This window comes from Heptranchias perlo, chromosome 1 (genome assembly GCF_035084215.1).
Source record: "Heptranchias perlo isolate sHepPer1 chromosome 1, sHepPer1.hap1, whole genome shotgun sequence".
Classification (NCBI taxonomy): domain Eukaryota; kingdom Metazoa; phylum Chordata; class Chondrichthyes; order Hexanchiformes; family Hexanchidae; genus Heptranchias; species Heptranchias perlo.
In genome coordinates, this window is record NC_090325.1 from 175,841,212 (window position 1) to 175,854,680 (window position 13,469).

At 44.9% G+C, this 13,469-nt stretch overlaps 1 protein-coding gene and 1 non-coding gene across 2 annotated transcripts in view; one reads left to right on the forward strand and one right to left on the reverse strand.

Moving 5' to 3' along the window:
• slc7a11 (solute carrier family 7 member 11) overlaps positions 1–13,469 on the reverse strand; it is a 158,874-nt gene that overhangs the window by 135,464 nt on the left and 9,941 nt on the right. The gene's annotated exons all lie outside the window — the stretch shown is intronic.
• Positions 2,678–2,797, forward strand: trnaw-cca (transfer RNA tryptophan (anticodon CCA)). Its single transcript has 2 exons — positions 2,678–2,715; positions 2,752–2,797. It is a non-coding gene; the product is annotated as a tRNA-Trp (tRNA).

Below are 13,469 nucleotides of genomic sequence, written 5' to 3' on the forward strand. Positions count from 1 at the left end.
ATGGGGTAAGTGGGTAAAAGCACTTACTGTTGTAGCACTGAGCAATACAAACTAAGAAGGTTCTGAGTTCAGTGCCCAGTCTATGCTGAGTTAGCTGATTTCAGCTGAAGTGGTACTGGTAAGGAGTTTACAATTGACCTCAGTGTCCTGGGCTAGGTAGTGGGAAAAATCAACTAGAGTTCCTAATTTTGATTGTCATCTGGTAACTGCTGCTGGAAAAGTCTGTGCCTGTGTGGACATTGGGCGAGGGCAGGATTGAGCATGGTTTTGATTCCCTCCTCCCTAGGCCCCATTGAATAGCCTGCTGATACCCACTCTCTAATCTCATTGTACTGGCGGGCAACTGGAACTCATAGGTCTGTACTTAGCAAGAGTTGGTGCCTTCAGGTGAGGAGGGGAGAAAAGGAGAGGAAAAATAACTTTATCACCATCGCCTGAACCCTAAGGTGCTTTATTAGCTTGAAATGTTATTCTCCAGAGTTATATATGCAGATATGATTATTTGTTCCCCTTTTAAATTAGACCTGTAGCAGAGATGAAAAGACAAATTAAAAGAAATAAATAACTACCGTTTATATAGCACCTTTCACAACCTTAGGACTCCCAAAGTGCTTCACAGCCAATGAATTACATTTTAATTGTAGTAACTGTTGTAATGTAGGAAACATTGCAGCCAATGTGCACACAGCAAGGTCCCACAAACAGCAATGAGATAATGACCAGATTATCTGCGTTAGATGTTGTTTGAGGGATAATTATTGGCCCAGGGAGAACTCCCTTGCTCTTCGTCAAAATAGTGCCCATGGAATCTTTTCCATCCATCAGGCAGCCAGGGCCTCAGTTTAACATTTTATCCGAAAGACAGCACCTCTGACAGTGTAGCATTCCCTCAGTACTGCACTGGAAGTGTCAGCCTAGATTATGTGCTCAAGTTTCTGGAGTGGGACTGCAAACCCACCACCTTCTAACTCAGAGGCGAGAGTACTACTAACTGAGCCACGGGTGACACTCAGAGAGGTAATGGCTAGCCATAAGTTTGATGACAAAACTGGAGATGGGAATTAATGATTTGGAAAGTAATACATCACATCCACATTTCCTTTTGCCGTCTATTTCTGGCATTCCACCCCATTAAGTTAATGAACTGGTGTCAAGTAAGGAGTTGGAAGGTCATAGTGTAATGTTTTGTTTTCTACAAGTATACCCATGAGCTGTGCTTTGGGCAAAATTTCAGGTTGCATCATGGTTTCTGTGAAGTTTGGAATGTAGTGTGTCTTGATCCAGTAAATCTATCATTGACAGCTGAGGTCATTTGTTTTTTTTAGGAAGAGGGGAGAAGGTGAAGAGAGAGAAAAGGGACATAAGGAAGAATGAATGGGAAACCAGAGATGCACACCGGGGAATGTTTCAGCCAGTTGGATCAACAAACAAGCAATGAAAAGGCCAATGCATAAGGATTATTCATTTAACCTAACAGTATTGAATGAGGAGAGACAGAGCAGAGAATGGACCCAGGATAACACACTGGTAACTCACCAGCCTGCTCCTCTGCCTCTATTTCAGATCTTTTACAGACTGTTGGGTTCGCCTGTTTGGTGTGGCTGATGATTTGGAAAATTTTGTTTTCAGTGCTGCTCCCTTATTGGTGCGTAAATCCTCAATCCAATGGAAAATAGATTTTTCCAGTCAGGTCTACACATTTCAAACAGGGGGGGCCTAGTGATATACATACATAAAACCTGCAGTAGTAACAAATTTTCTCCATTGATAATCTTGCAAATTCTAAAGAGTCCAAAGAGTTGCATGCCAGGACATGACAAGGAAATCATTCAGATAAGGGTCGCATTGGAACAGGTTGGATGGACGAATGGTCTTTTATCTCACTTACACTCTTATGTCCCTAAACAATCTAATCTCAGAAGTCCAATAACAGCTATAAACTACTTTAGCTTCATTCACACCTTTGAAACTCTTCCTCCATTCTCCAAATACCTCCTATGGATGCATCGCCTGTGCGTGACTTACTTCTATGACAGAAAGACTGAGGGAAGCCTAGGCCGAGGCTATCCATTGAAGGAAGAGCATGGCAAGAGGTATGGAGACAGATTGTCAACACTACCACCAGCATCAAAATGCTAGAAAACCAACTCGTGATCATACATTGCCCAATGTTTTACTCCACACATGTTCCATTGATTTCATCCCTGCATACTAGATGAGTGCTTGAGGGGCTGCTCTCGGAAGGGCACCCTCATATATATATTCTGGTCGTACCCCCATATCCAGAATACTCCATCTGATCAAATTGACACATACAAAACTGGCCACGCCCTTGACTCTCAAATGTGAATGTCCTCCAATTGTGCTTGTTCTGGTGGTCTCTTCACATTGCGACCAGATTTTCAGGTGCAGCAGGAAATAAAATGATTCTTCTGGTATTATTGCGATATTTTGAGCATTTTATTCCAATTTATCCTCACGGAGACCTGCTCTGTATTTTCTGTTTCTTTTAATGCATTTTTATGGCGTAAGTATAAATCACATTAAAAATTGAAAAGCTGCCCCAATTACAGGTTCTTAAACATGCTGTGCTTAATGTGCATGAATGATGGTTAAATGAGTTGAAACTTACATTTTCATACTTTTGGACACTTTCGGAGCATTGCTATGCCTGGTTGTCAGCGTGGCCGAGTGGTCTAAGGTACCAGACTCCAGGATTATCTATTAATCGTTACCTTAAAGATTGGTGAATTCTGGTCCCTTTCTAAGGACGTGGGTTCAAATCCCACTTCTGACATTAGATTTTTATCCACACGAATGCCATAAGCATCAAAGAGCCTGCTCAACTTTGTTTCAATTTGCATGTGGCCTCTTCAAATACCTCAATGGTATTGCCGTTTGCCAACAAAAGGGAATTAGAGCAATATTTGAAGGGAAAAAATTTGCAGGGCTATGGGGATAGAGCAGGGGAATGGGACTAATTGGATACCTCTTTCAAAGAGCTTGCACAGGCACGATGGGCTGAATAGCCTCCTCTTGTGCTGTACCCCATATTGATACTATGATACCAAAGGCACCACTTACAAAATGACTTCTTTTCCTCACAAAACTAGCCACATTCTAACCCTGTTCTCGGGGCTAAGATTTCAAATCGCACTTATTGCAATGATTTCCCACACAAAAAAGGCAGCACACACAGAAAATTACATTTTTACCCTACCTCCATTGCTGCATTCCACATTGTCTTCCAGTATTGTGGCTTTCAATCCCACAGTGGACCGTGGTGTTGCTCAGAAAAAGGGCACCACAGACAAAGAATGAAACTTTTTCCACACAAAGGCTGCTGAATTCTACTCCGTTACTCAGGGAATTACTTCCAATGCTGCTTCCGACATTAACAGTTTGCCAGAAAAAAAGACACCAGAGCCAAGCAATTCAGTCATCAGCATGTAAAGTTTGCCAGAGTTCATGGGGGCCAATTTTCAAATCAAAGTCCGGATGCGTTGGGGGCAGGGAAAATCGGGAAAATCCCGCGCGGGTGAGGAAGCCGGCTCCAAGCCGCCGACTTCCGGGTTTCACACAGACGCATCTGTGTGCACGCGCGCGCTCCACGAATGCGGAAGTCCCTTTGGCAATTAAAGCCGGCGGGCTGATATTTAAAGCACTTATTAAGGTCGTTGAGCTTGTTGAAGTAGGTCATTTCATGGTGATTGAGGCAGGGAAATGATTTTCATTCAGCCTCAGCATGTTTCCCATGCTGTGGGAAACACTCCATGTTGTAGGAGACGTGTTTCAGCCAGCAGCCATTTGGTCATTGAAATCCCTGTTTGACAGATGGGGATAAAAGGTAAGTTATTGCTGCAGGGCACTCAGTTCTCTCAGGCAAACTTTTAGCTGGGAGTTCTTTGTGTTTAGACTGAAAATTCTTGGTTCCACTCAGAATTGTTCTGTTCACACATATTTACCAACTTTTCCGATCCCCTCAAACTGACACCATCAGGATGAGGGGGGTGCGATGGCTGCATTCACCACATCTGAGGACAAGGAACATCACCATCCTCGCCAGGCATGGCGTGCATTTCCACCACTTGGAACTCTACAACACAGTGCTGCGCCACAGGCACCTGCACAAGAGCACAGAGGGCAACAACAGAGGGAGCGCCATCGCAGGAGGCACTACCCTCGCCAGAAAGTCTACAGACCAAGGCTCAGCTTCCTGGACCTCTCTGAGGAGTAGTGCATACGGAGACAGAGAGTGAGTCGCCAGGTGGTCACAGACATCGGCAGCCTCCTTCATGCCGAGCGGCTCTCGGCTGGGCCGATCGGCATCTCATTACCTTTCGCTGTTAAAGTCACCACTGCCCTCAACTTCTTCGCCTCTGAATCATTCCAGGGTGCCACCGGGGTGTCTCAGTCGTCTGCAAACAAGTGCATAAGACAGGTCACCGACGGCTTGTTTCACAGGGCCTCACGATACGATAACATCCCCAGGGACGACCTCAGCCAGACGGAGAGGGCAGTGGGATTCTACTCTGTGGCTGACTTCCCACGTGTACAGGGTGCAGTCAATCGCATGCATAAAGCGATCCAAGTACCTCCACACGAGCCAGGACTGTTCATCAACAGAAAGGGGTATCACTCCATCAATGCTCAGCTCATTTGTGACCACAGCAAAAGAATCCTTCACGTGTGCGCCAGATTCCCTGGCAGCTGCCACGATTCCTTCATTCTGAGGGAATCCAACATCCCGGACCTCTTCCATGAACCGAACATCCTTAAGGGCTGTCTCCTCGAGGACAAGGGATACCCCCTGCACACGTGGCTAATGACACCTCTGAGGAACCCCATCAGCGAGAACAGCGTCGATATACCGATAGCCACATCGTCACCAGCTCTATAATTGAACATGCAAAAGGGCTGCTGAAGATGCGATTTCAGTGCCTCGATTGTTCTGGAGGGGCGCTTCAATACGCACCAGAGAGAGTGGGTCGTATTATGGTAGTGTTTTGTCCTGCACAACATGGTGCAACAGAGAGAGGTACCGGTTGAGGAGGCAACAGTCACATCTGCCATCAACATTGAGGAGGAGCAGGAGGAGGAGGACAAACCCACGGGTAGAGCAGCAGCTCACCTGGCTGCTTGTGAGGCCAGGGAGTCACTGAAATGTGATCATAAGATCAGAAAGTGAGAAGAGTCCAGCCCTCAGTCCACCTGGAAAGAGCAGCGCCAACACCAGCCCCCTCACCCTACACAAAACAGTCCTGCAACTACACATACACTCACTGTAAAGTGACCCACTGGGTGGCGTTGAGCGTCACCATTCATGGTGAAGCACATGAAAGGGCCCTATGACAAAAGCCAGTCAAGAATGGGCAAGACGTGGCAGTAGTGGTGAGAATAACATTTAATGTGAATATAACAAAAAACAAATATAAATGAAAAACATGACAATCTGTCAGACACCCTTGTGCATACCCTTCATGATCACAAAACCTTAGCCATTCTCTTCCTACTACTTCTACGTGGTGCATCCCCTGTGGCTGCAGCAGGTTGCTTATGTTCATGCCTTGTCTGCTTAGATCCTTTCGGCCTATGCCCTCTGGTTTTAGGAGTCCATGAGGGCCCCTCCAAAGACTGCTCCATCTGCACCTGTGCAGGGGCAGACTTGGCCACCTGGAGAGGAGGCAGCATTGCGGGTACTGGTTGAGAGGCAGACAACGGGTGAGATATGGGAGGGCTTTGATTGGCATCCCCACTTCCATGTCCCCTTTCGCGATCATCCCTTTCCTAGGCCAGGCACACATCACTCCTACCACCCTGCTGGACAAAAGTTTGGAGGACATGTATGATGGCTTGTAAGCTCAATTGTAATGTTTCTGTCTGCCTGTTTAAGGCAGCAGAATGTTGTTCACCCTGAGTGCGAACGGCCGTTGTCAGGGCCTGAATGGACTCATTTGTGAGCCATGCTTGAAAGTCAATGGAGGCTAGCCTTCTCTCCATCGCAGACATTCCTGCAATTACCTGCGGCACTATCTCAGAGATTCCCTCCCATACCTGTGCCGCTATTCCACTCATGCAGGAGTTGGACTCCTCAATCCTCTGTGCTATTGTGGAGAGTGTGTGTGTATGGCATGTGTTCCAGTACCTCGCAAATGTGCTGCTGCCCCTCGATCATTCTCCTTTTGGTCTCACTGCAGGGATGGTAAACTTCATGACTGGCACTACCTGATAAGTCATATAAGACTGAATAGTGTGTGTTCTGTGTTTGCACAGGAGGAATCAGTGCTAGGCAGCTCAGTAAATGCACAGATTTTGGAGGACGCTTTTGGAACATTGCTATGCCCGGTTGTCAGGATGGCTGAGTGGCCTAAGGTGCCAGACTCCAGGACTGCTAATCCATAGCTTACTAAAGGTTGGTGAATTCTGGTCCCTTTCTAGGGACACGAGTTTGAATCCCACTTCTGACATTAGCTTTTTATCCACACAAATGCAGTCAGTATCAAAGAGCCTGCTCAACCCTGCTTCAATTTACATGTGGCCGCTTCAAATACCTCAACAGTATTGCTGTTTGCTGTTTGCCAACAAAAGGGAATTATATCAATACATGAAGGCACAAAAATTGTAGGGCTATGGGGAATGAGCAGGGGAATGGGACTAATTGGATACCTCTTTCATAGAGCCAGCACAGGCATGATAGGCCGAATGGCCTCCTCTTGTGCTGTACCTACTATGATAGAGAAGAAATATATGGTGTGAGTTCGGCACTTTCCTTGGGCCCCAATTGTTTACGCTGATTTCTGATGATTTCCGCCCATTTTAAGTTCGGATGTATTCTAATGGCAAAATGGGTGTGTTTTGAAGTTAAAACTCCAAGCCTTGGCTCAATGGTAGCATTCTTGCCTCTGAGTCAGAAGGTTGTGGGTTCAAGTCGCTCTCTAGAGATTTGAGCACATAATTCAGGCTGGCACTTCAGTGCAGTACTGAGGGAGTGCTGCACTCTCAGAGGTGCCGTCTTTCAGATGAGATGTTAAACCAAGGCCCCAGCTGCCCTCTCAGGTGGACGTAAAAGATCTTATGGTACCTGAAGAAGAACAGGGGAGTTCTTCTGGTGTCCTGGCCAATATTTACCCCTCAACCAACATCACTAAAAATGCAAACTATTTGGTCACTACCTCATTGCTGTTTGTGGGATCTTGCAGTGCACAAATTGGCTGCCGCATTTCCCTACATGACAACACTTCCAAAAGTATTTCATTGGCTGTAAAGCGCTTTGGGACGTCCTGAGGTCATGAAAGGTGCTACATAAATGCAAGTTCCTTCTTTCTTTCTCCCCACTCCAAAAACATAATCTTGGCTGACACTTCAGTGCAGTACTGAAAGAGTGCTGCAGGGTTGAAGGTGTTGTCTTTCAGATGAAATATTAACTACGACCCTATCTGCCCTCTTAGGTGGACATAAAAGATCCCATGGCACTATTTGAAGAACAGCAGGTGAGCTCTTCCAGTGTCCTGGCCGATATTTATCCCTCAATCAACATCCCTAGAAAAAAAATTGGGAGTCATTATCAACTACGGTGGGGGTCAGAAAACTGTTGGTAGCAGATTGGCCGCCCTTTACACACCCTGTCTGATTTTTCTATCCATTGACTTCAGCGTGCATAATACACGGCCGATCTGATAGCGCTAGTTTTCCAGCCCCCACAAAAGTTAAAACTTACCCCCATTATCTGGTCATTAATCTCATTACTGTTTGCAGGACCTTGCTGTGTGCAAATTGGCTGCCTCATTTCTTTCAGTAACAACAGTTACTTCAATTAAAATGTAACTCATTGGCTGTGAAGAACTTTGGGACGTCCTGAGGTTGTGAAAGTCGCTAAATAAATTCAAGTTCTTTCTTTCTTTATCAGCATTTTCTGCTTAATTTTAAAAATAGATCTGCTCTGTGGTTTATGACATAATTAGAATTGCACCATTTAATTGCTACTTTGTAACATTTATTGTTATATGTGCAAAGTCAGCAACTATGAGCTAACAATTTGGGTTTGATTTTCATTCATGAGGAGTGAGTTTGAACATGTCTTTGACCTCTTAAACATGCTGTTTTTCCTTCCTAGTTGTGAGCAATCCATCCCTTTGCTGCAGCATATTACCATCTGATAACCCCTTGCTTCATATAAAGGCCAGTCTCAGGTGAGGAAACGATCGGCCCAATGGAAATCCTCTGACGCACTTCAACACAATTAAGGATAACTTGAAATTATAATGGAAACACATTAAAGAGATCATCGTGTCTTGTAGAAGGAGGCCTTGCAGTCCTGAAATTACACAGAGTCAAATCCATGATGTTGTTCATGGAATCGGCTACAGTTTTTCATACTTACTGCTTTTACATTGTTTCAAAGCTATGATCCCTAGAGTACATCTTTCAAATTGTTCAAAAACATAATTATTAGGAAAATTACAGCAATTCCTCATGCCACAATGGCCTTGCCATAGAATTTCCATCTTGCCAGATATATGATACAGCTCCTAGTGTTTCTCAGACTTACCGGCTAACAATAATACAAAATCAAAGACATTAAATCCATTCAATTCTTTTATGCACCACACAAAAATGACCACTGTGAGTATGTGAGTGTGCATTCAGGTTATTTGCAGAACCTTTACCTATGCCTTTCCTTAAGATGAGTATGAGGGCAAAGTTGCAAAGTAGAATACATTGAGGCCATTTGAACCTGCTAGTATGCCTGAAAATACAGCTTAATGAAATATGGTACAGTTATATGAAGATGGTGAATTTCACTCTAATTCAGCATCCAAAATATTATGTTAATCTGCAAGCTCCTATGTCAAAGCCTAATAACTTATGAAGTTTCACATCATCACCCAATATTTCAAGCAGTTTCAATCCTCAGAAATTCTTTAATTAACACATTATGAGCAAAATGGCCGTCACCATCAACTGACATCAATGGAGTTCACTCCTGCCTGCCAAATATTGTCAAAACAAGACTCACAAAGCTGCCTTTTAAACAAAAAAAAAATCCATATATCAGTATTATATTAAAAGTCTTGTTTATAGCAGACAATTCCAGTACTTCCTTTTAACACTTTCTCTGTCACACTTTGTTGGTAGCACTAATTGGTATAAAACAGTGAATCCGCTGACTCACCACAAGTAACACCATGAGAGGTCTGCTAGTTACTGAGAAAACTGAACAACTGGTAGCGGTTTAAACCTGGGATTTAAAGCTTGAGCTTTACTTTTTCCATTTAGGAATGCAGCTAAGATTCCCGCCTTGTAATGCACTGCCATTCAAAGAACATACTCCATATTTGTTCACGAAACACAATATGATGCTTGAGGACAATTAAAATGAGAAACACAGCAAAATACCAGCCATCTTGCAAACAAGAGGTGGAAGCTAAGGCAAGTATTTTTAGCAGGTAAAACATATTTTAGTCAGATCTGATTGATGGTTGCTACTAATAGAAAGGGCTAAGCACAGTCATTGCTCCAAAGAAACCTTCTGTCACTCCCTTACCCCTCCCCCACCATACAAAAATAACACTATTTCATCCACCATCCTACAGAATTGCTGATTCTGCTTAGTCGTAATTACTGTTTTAACAAGATCTATAGACCTGTCACTGATACTGTACATTTAGACAACTATCGTACCTGAGTCAGACTTGTCCACAATGTCCCAGATAAGCCAGTTGGCTCCCACTGCAAGCTTAGAATCATATAATCATAAAGCACAGAAGCATGTAGAAGTCTCGTCTTGTCTTCATTGTGCTGGTGTATTGGTGCTGTCGGAAGTTCGGGGCCATGCAGTTCGGCTGGGTTTTTATGGACTGTGTTCATAGTATCATAGTATGGTACAGCACAGAAGGAGCCCATTCAGCCCATCGTGCCTGTGCCGGCTCTTTGAAAGAGCTTTCCAATTAGTCCCAGTCCCCTGCTCTTTCACCATAGCCCTGCAATCAGCTTGTAATCAGTATGGACAAATTGTACATATAGACTGTAACTATGTCAGTTCTAATGGGTCATCTGAATTGCGAATCCCAAGGAATTGAACTTGGAGAGCACAAGGGGTGAACTGGGTAGTCCAGAGAAGGACGTTAGGAAATAGCTTTGGATCGACTGGTGTCACTATTGAAGACAGTGACAGTGCAGAGTGTGCTGACTGTGTAGATAATGCTGGTGGTACAGAGCATCCTGGGGTCTTATCCCTGAACTGTAGCAGGTCCACGAGTTATCACTGTGGCCTCGTCTCCTCTATATTTGGTTACCTTCAACCCCAGCAAAACACTCATGGAAAGAAGAAAATTAGTATCGTGTTAAAATTCCCTGCAAGTTTGGATACATTTAGTCACAAACAAAAATATATTTAGAATTGAGAGAAAATTTGTTGGGACATGCTACTTTCTCAGTAGTTGAAACTGGTGGTTTTAAACTGTGGTTAAATGTTTTGAAACTGCTATAACTTCTTGGTTTAAATTAGCTGCATGTACACAACACTGAAGAAACCAAACTTAATACGCTGTGTAAAAGGAATGTGCAGTGCAGTTTGACACATTCCACACCATTGGTTTGAAATTGCACTATGTGATATTAGTAACAAATACATGAAAGCATTCATGTGAAATTTGAAGATGTTAAATTATTTATTTAAATGGATTGACAAGTCTGTTATTAATATTGTACAGTGCAATTTCAATCCCTGTGTTTTATGGCAGACACATCCACTCCATTAACTTTAGTCAATTCCTTTTCATATTTTGTGACAAATGTGGCCAGTTAAATGTATTTATATAGCACCTTTCATGACTTCAGGACGTCCTAAAGCTGATAACTGATGGCAAATGAAGTACTTTTGAAGTGTAGTCACTGTTGGATGTAGGAAATGCGGCAGCCAATTTGTGCACAGCAAGGTCCCACAAACATCAATGTGGTGTTGGCCAGGACACCGGGGAGAACTCCCCTGCTCTTCCTGAGAAGGCAGGCATGGCCTCAGTTTAACGTCTCATCCAAAAGAAGGTACCTCTGACAGTGCACTCCCTCAGTACTGCACTGAAGTGTCAGCCTAGATTTTGTGCTCAAGTCTCTGGAGTGGGTCTTGAACTCAGAGGTGAGTATGCTACTGACTGAGCCACGTCTGACACATAAGTTGATGGCTGACAAGCATGATATATTTGAGTTTTTTTGAATTGTATTCAATGAGAGTGCTACATTTCATCTCAGCACCTATGGAATAGAGGCTGAAGAAAAATCAGCCAGTGTTCCTGCTCCTGATTATAATCTAGTGACCCCCTGCTGGAAAGTCCACTTGTATTTATCTCAACTCTGATGCCCCCCATAATTGAATAGCCCGCCAACCCTCAAGAGGTATTTTTATGACTTTGCACTCCAGGTGCTTTACTTCCCAGGAATACATATCTGAAATTTGGGTGCACGGTATGCACTAATTTAAATGGTTGGAAAACAATGTGTAGCATGCAGCTAAACTTCCAATACCTGGTCCCCATGAGAGCATGTATTTGGAAAATTACTCTTTCATTGTGTAAGCTCTGACATAAAGAATGACAACTTGAACAAGATATCAAAGGGCTACCAACACCTAAAAAAAACCCAGATGACCTGGTCATTATCGCCTTGCCGTTTGGGGGACCTTGCTGTGTGCATATTGGCTGCCGCGTTTCCTAAATTACAACATTGACTACATTTCAAAAGCATTTCATTGACTGTAAAGCACTTTAGGACGTCCTGAGGTCATGAAAGGCACTATATAAATTCAAGTCTTTCTTTTTTTTTTACCAACACTAGTGAGTCCATGGGCTCAATTTTGAAAGGGTGGTGGGATGGCAGCAACGGGGTGTGGGGTGGGCGGTCAATGGGTGCACGGGTAACCTGACTAATAAAATCTTACCTTCTCCCTCGCGATCGCCCTTAACGCAGTGGGCGGACTGCGCACCCGCATGGCAGGCTGTCAGCTGGAGCGGCTCTATTTAAAGGGCCATTGCTCCAAAGGCTTTTGCTGCAGCAAAGATCAAAAAGGCACCATGGAGCAGCACATGGGCAAGGCTGCTCCAAGATTTAGTGATGCCTCATTCCAACAGCTACTGGTCGGGGTGAGGAGGAGGAGGGAAGTGTTTTACGGAAGGAAGTGCCCTGCCTCTGCTACCAAGAAAGCCTGGCTCAAAATGGCAGATGAGGTCACCAACAGCAGCAACATCTCCCACACCTGGGTCCTGTGCAGGTAGCGTATCAATGACCTAACTAGGTCAGCAAAAGTGAGTACACTTACTGATTCTCCTGCATTCCGTGTTCCACATCACCACGGCCCCCCACCCCCAACTCATTCTGCATTGCCAAGACTACTCCATCACATCACTCCTCACACCCACTTAAGGCTTATCCTCAACTTTCCTGCACTTCCTCACCTCCCCATTAGTCACCCCACCACTATAACTCACCCCAATCCTCATCCAATGTGATGGCTCTGTCTCATACTCACCCTCTGATGCATCTATTTCACAACCAGCCTCACCCAAAGCAATGCATTCATCGGTTGACCACTTCACTATCACTCACTCACACATCTGTAGTTTCTCCCCTTCTAGGAGAAGAGAACACAAAATGCACGCAAAAGGGCGAGGACTGGAGGGGGGCCACAACAAATAGTTGTCCTCACAGGCGCGGAGGAGGAAGCCCTCCAGATCATCCGCGTCCTCGAGTCCTGTCCATGGGGGACGCCGAGACTGGCACCCCACAAATGTCTGGTGACGCAACTTTAACATTCATCACACACACAACATGAATTGATGTCAACAATGATTGGCATGTTGAACACCTCATTGTGTTCATCACATGACACATCTGTGATGATGCTTAATATTGCCTTCTGTTCTCTTACAGGCCATTCAATGACCGCAGTGATGGCAGAGCGTGATTCCTCAGAGGAGGTCCAGGCCTCTGAGGGTGCACCATCACATCTTAGTGAGCCATCCACCAGTGCAGATACTCACACCTCAGTGGGTCCTAGTAGTCAGTTAGGTGGGTTGGCACCTGGTGAGCACGAGCAGACAATGGTGGCAGGGGCAGCTGTGGAGAGTCCGCGTCGGTGGGCGCACTCCTCTCCAGGCTCTGCTCAGCTGGACGCAGATGCTGAACCCCGAGGGCCATCCTTTCAAAGGAGAATGATCGAGGGACAGCAGCACATTTGCGAGGTACTGGAACAGATGCCACGCACAATCTCCACAATAGCGCAGAGGATGGAGGAGTCCAACTCCTGCATGAGTGGAATGGTGGCACAGGTACGTGAGGGAATCTCTGAGATACTGTCACAGGGACGTGCGCAACTGTCTGAGGCAGTGTTGCAGGTAAGTGCAAGAATGTCTGCGATGGATGGAAGGCTAGCCTCTGTCAAGCATGGCTCACAAATGAGTCCATTCAGGCCCTGACAA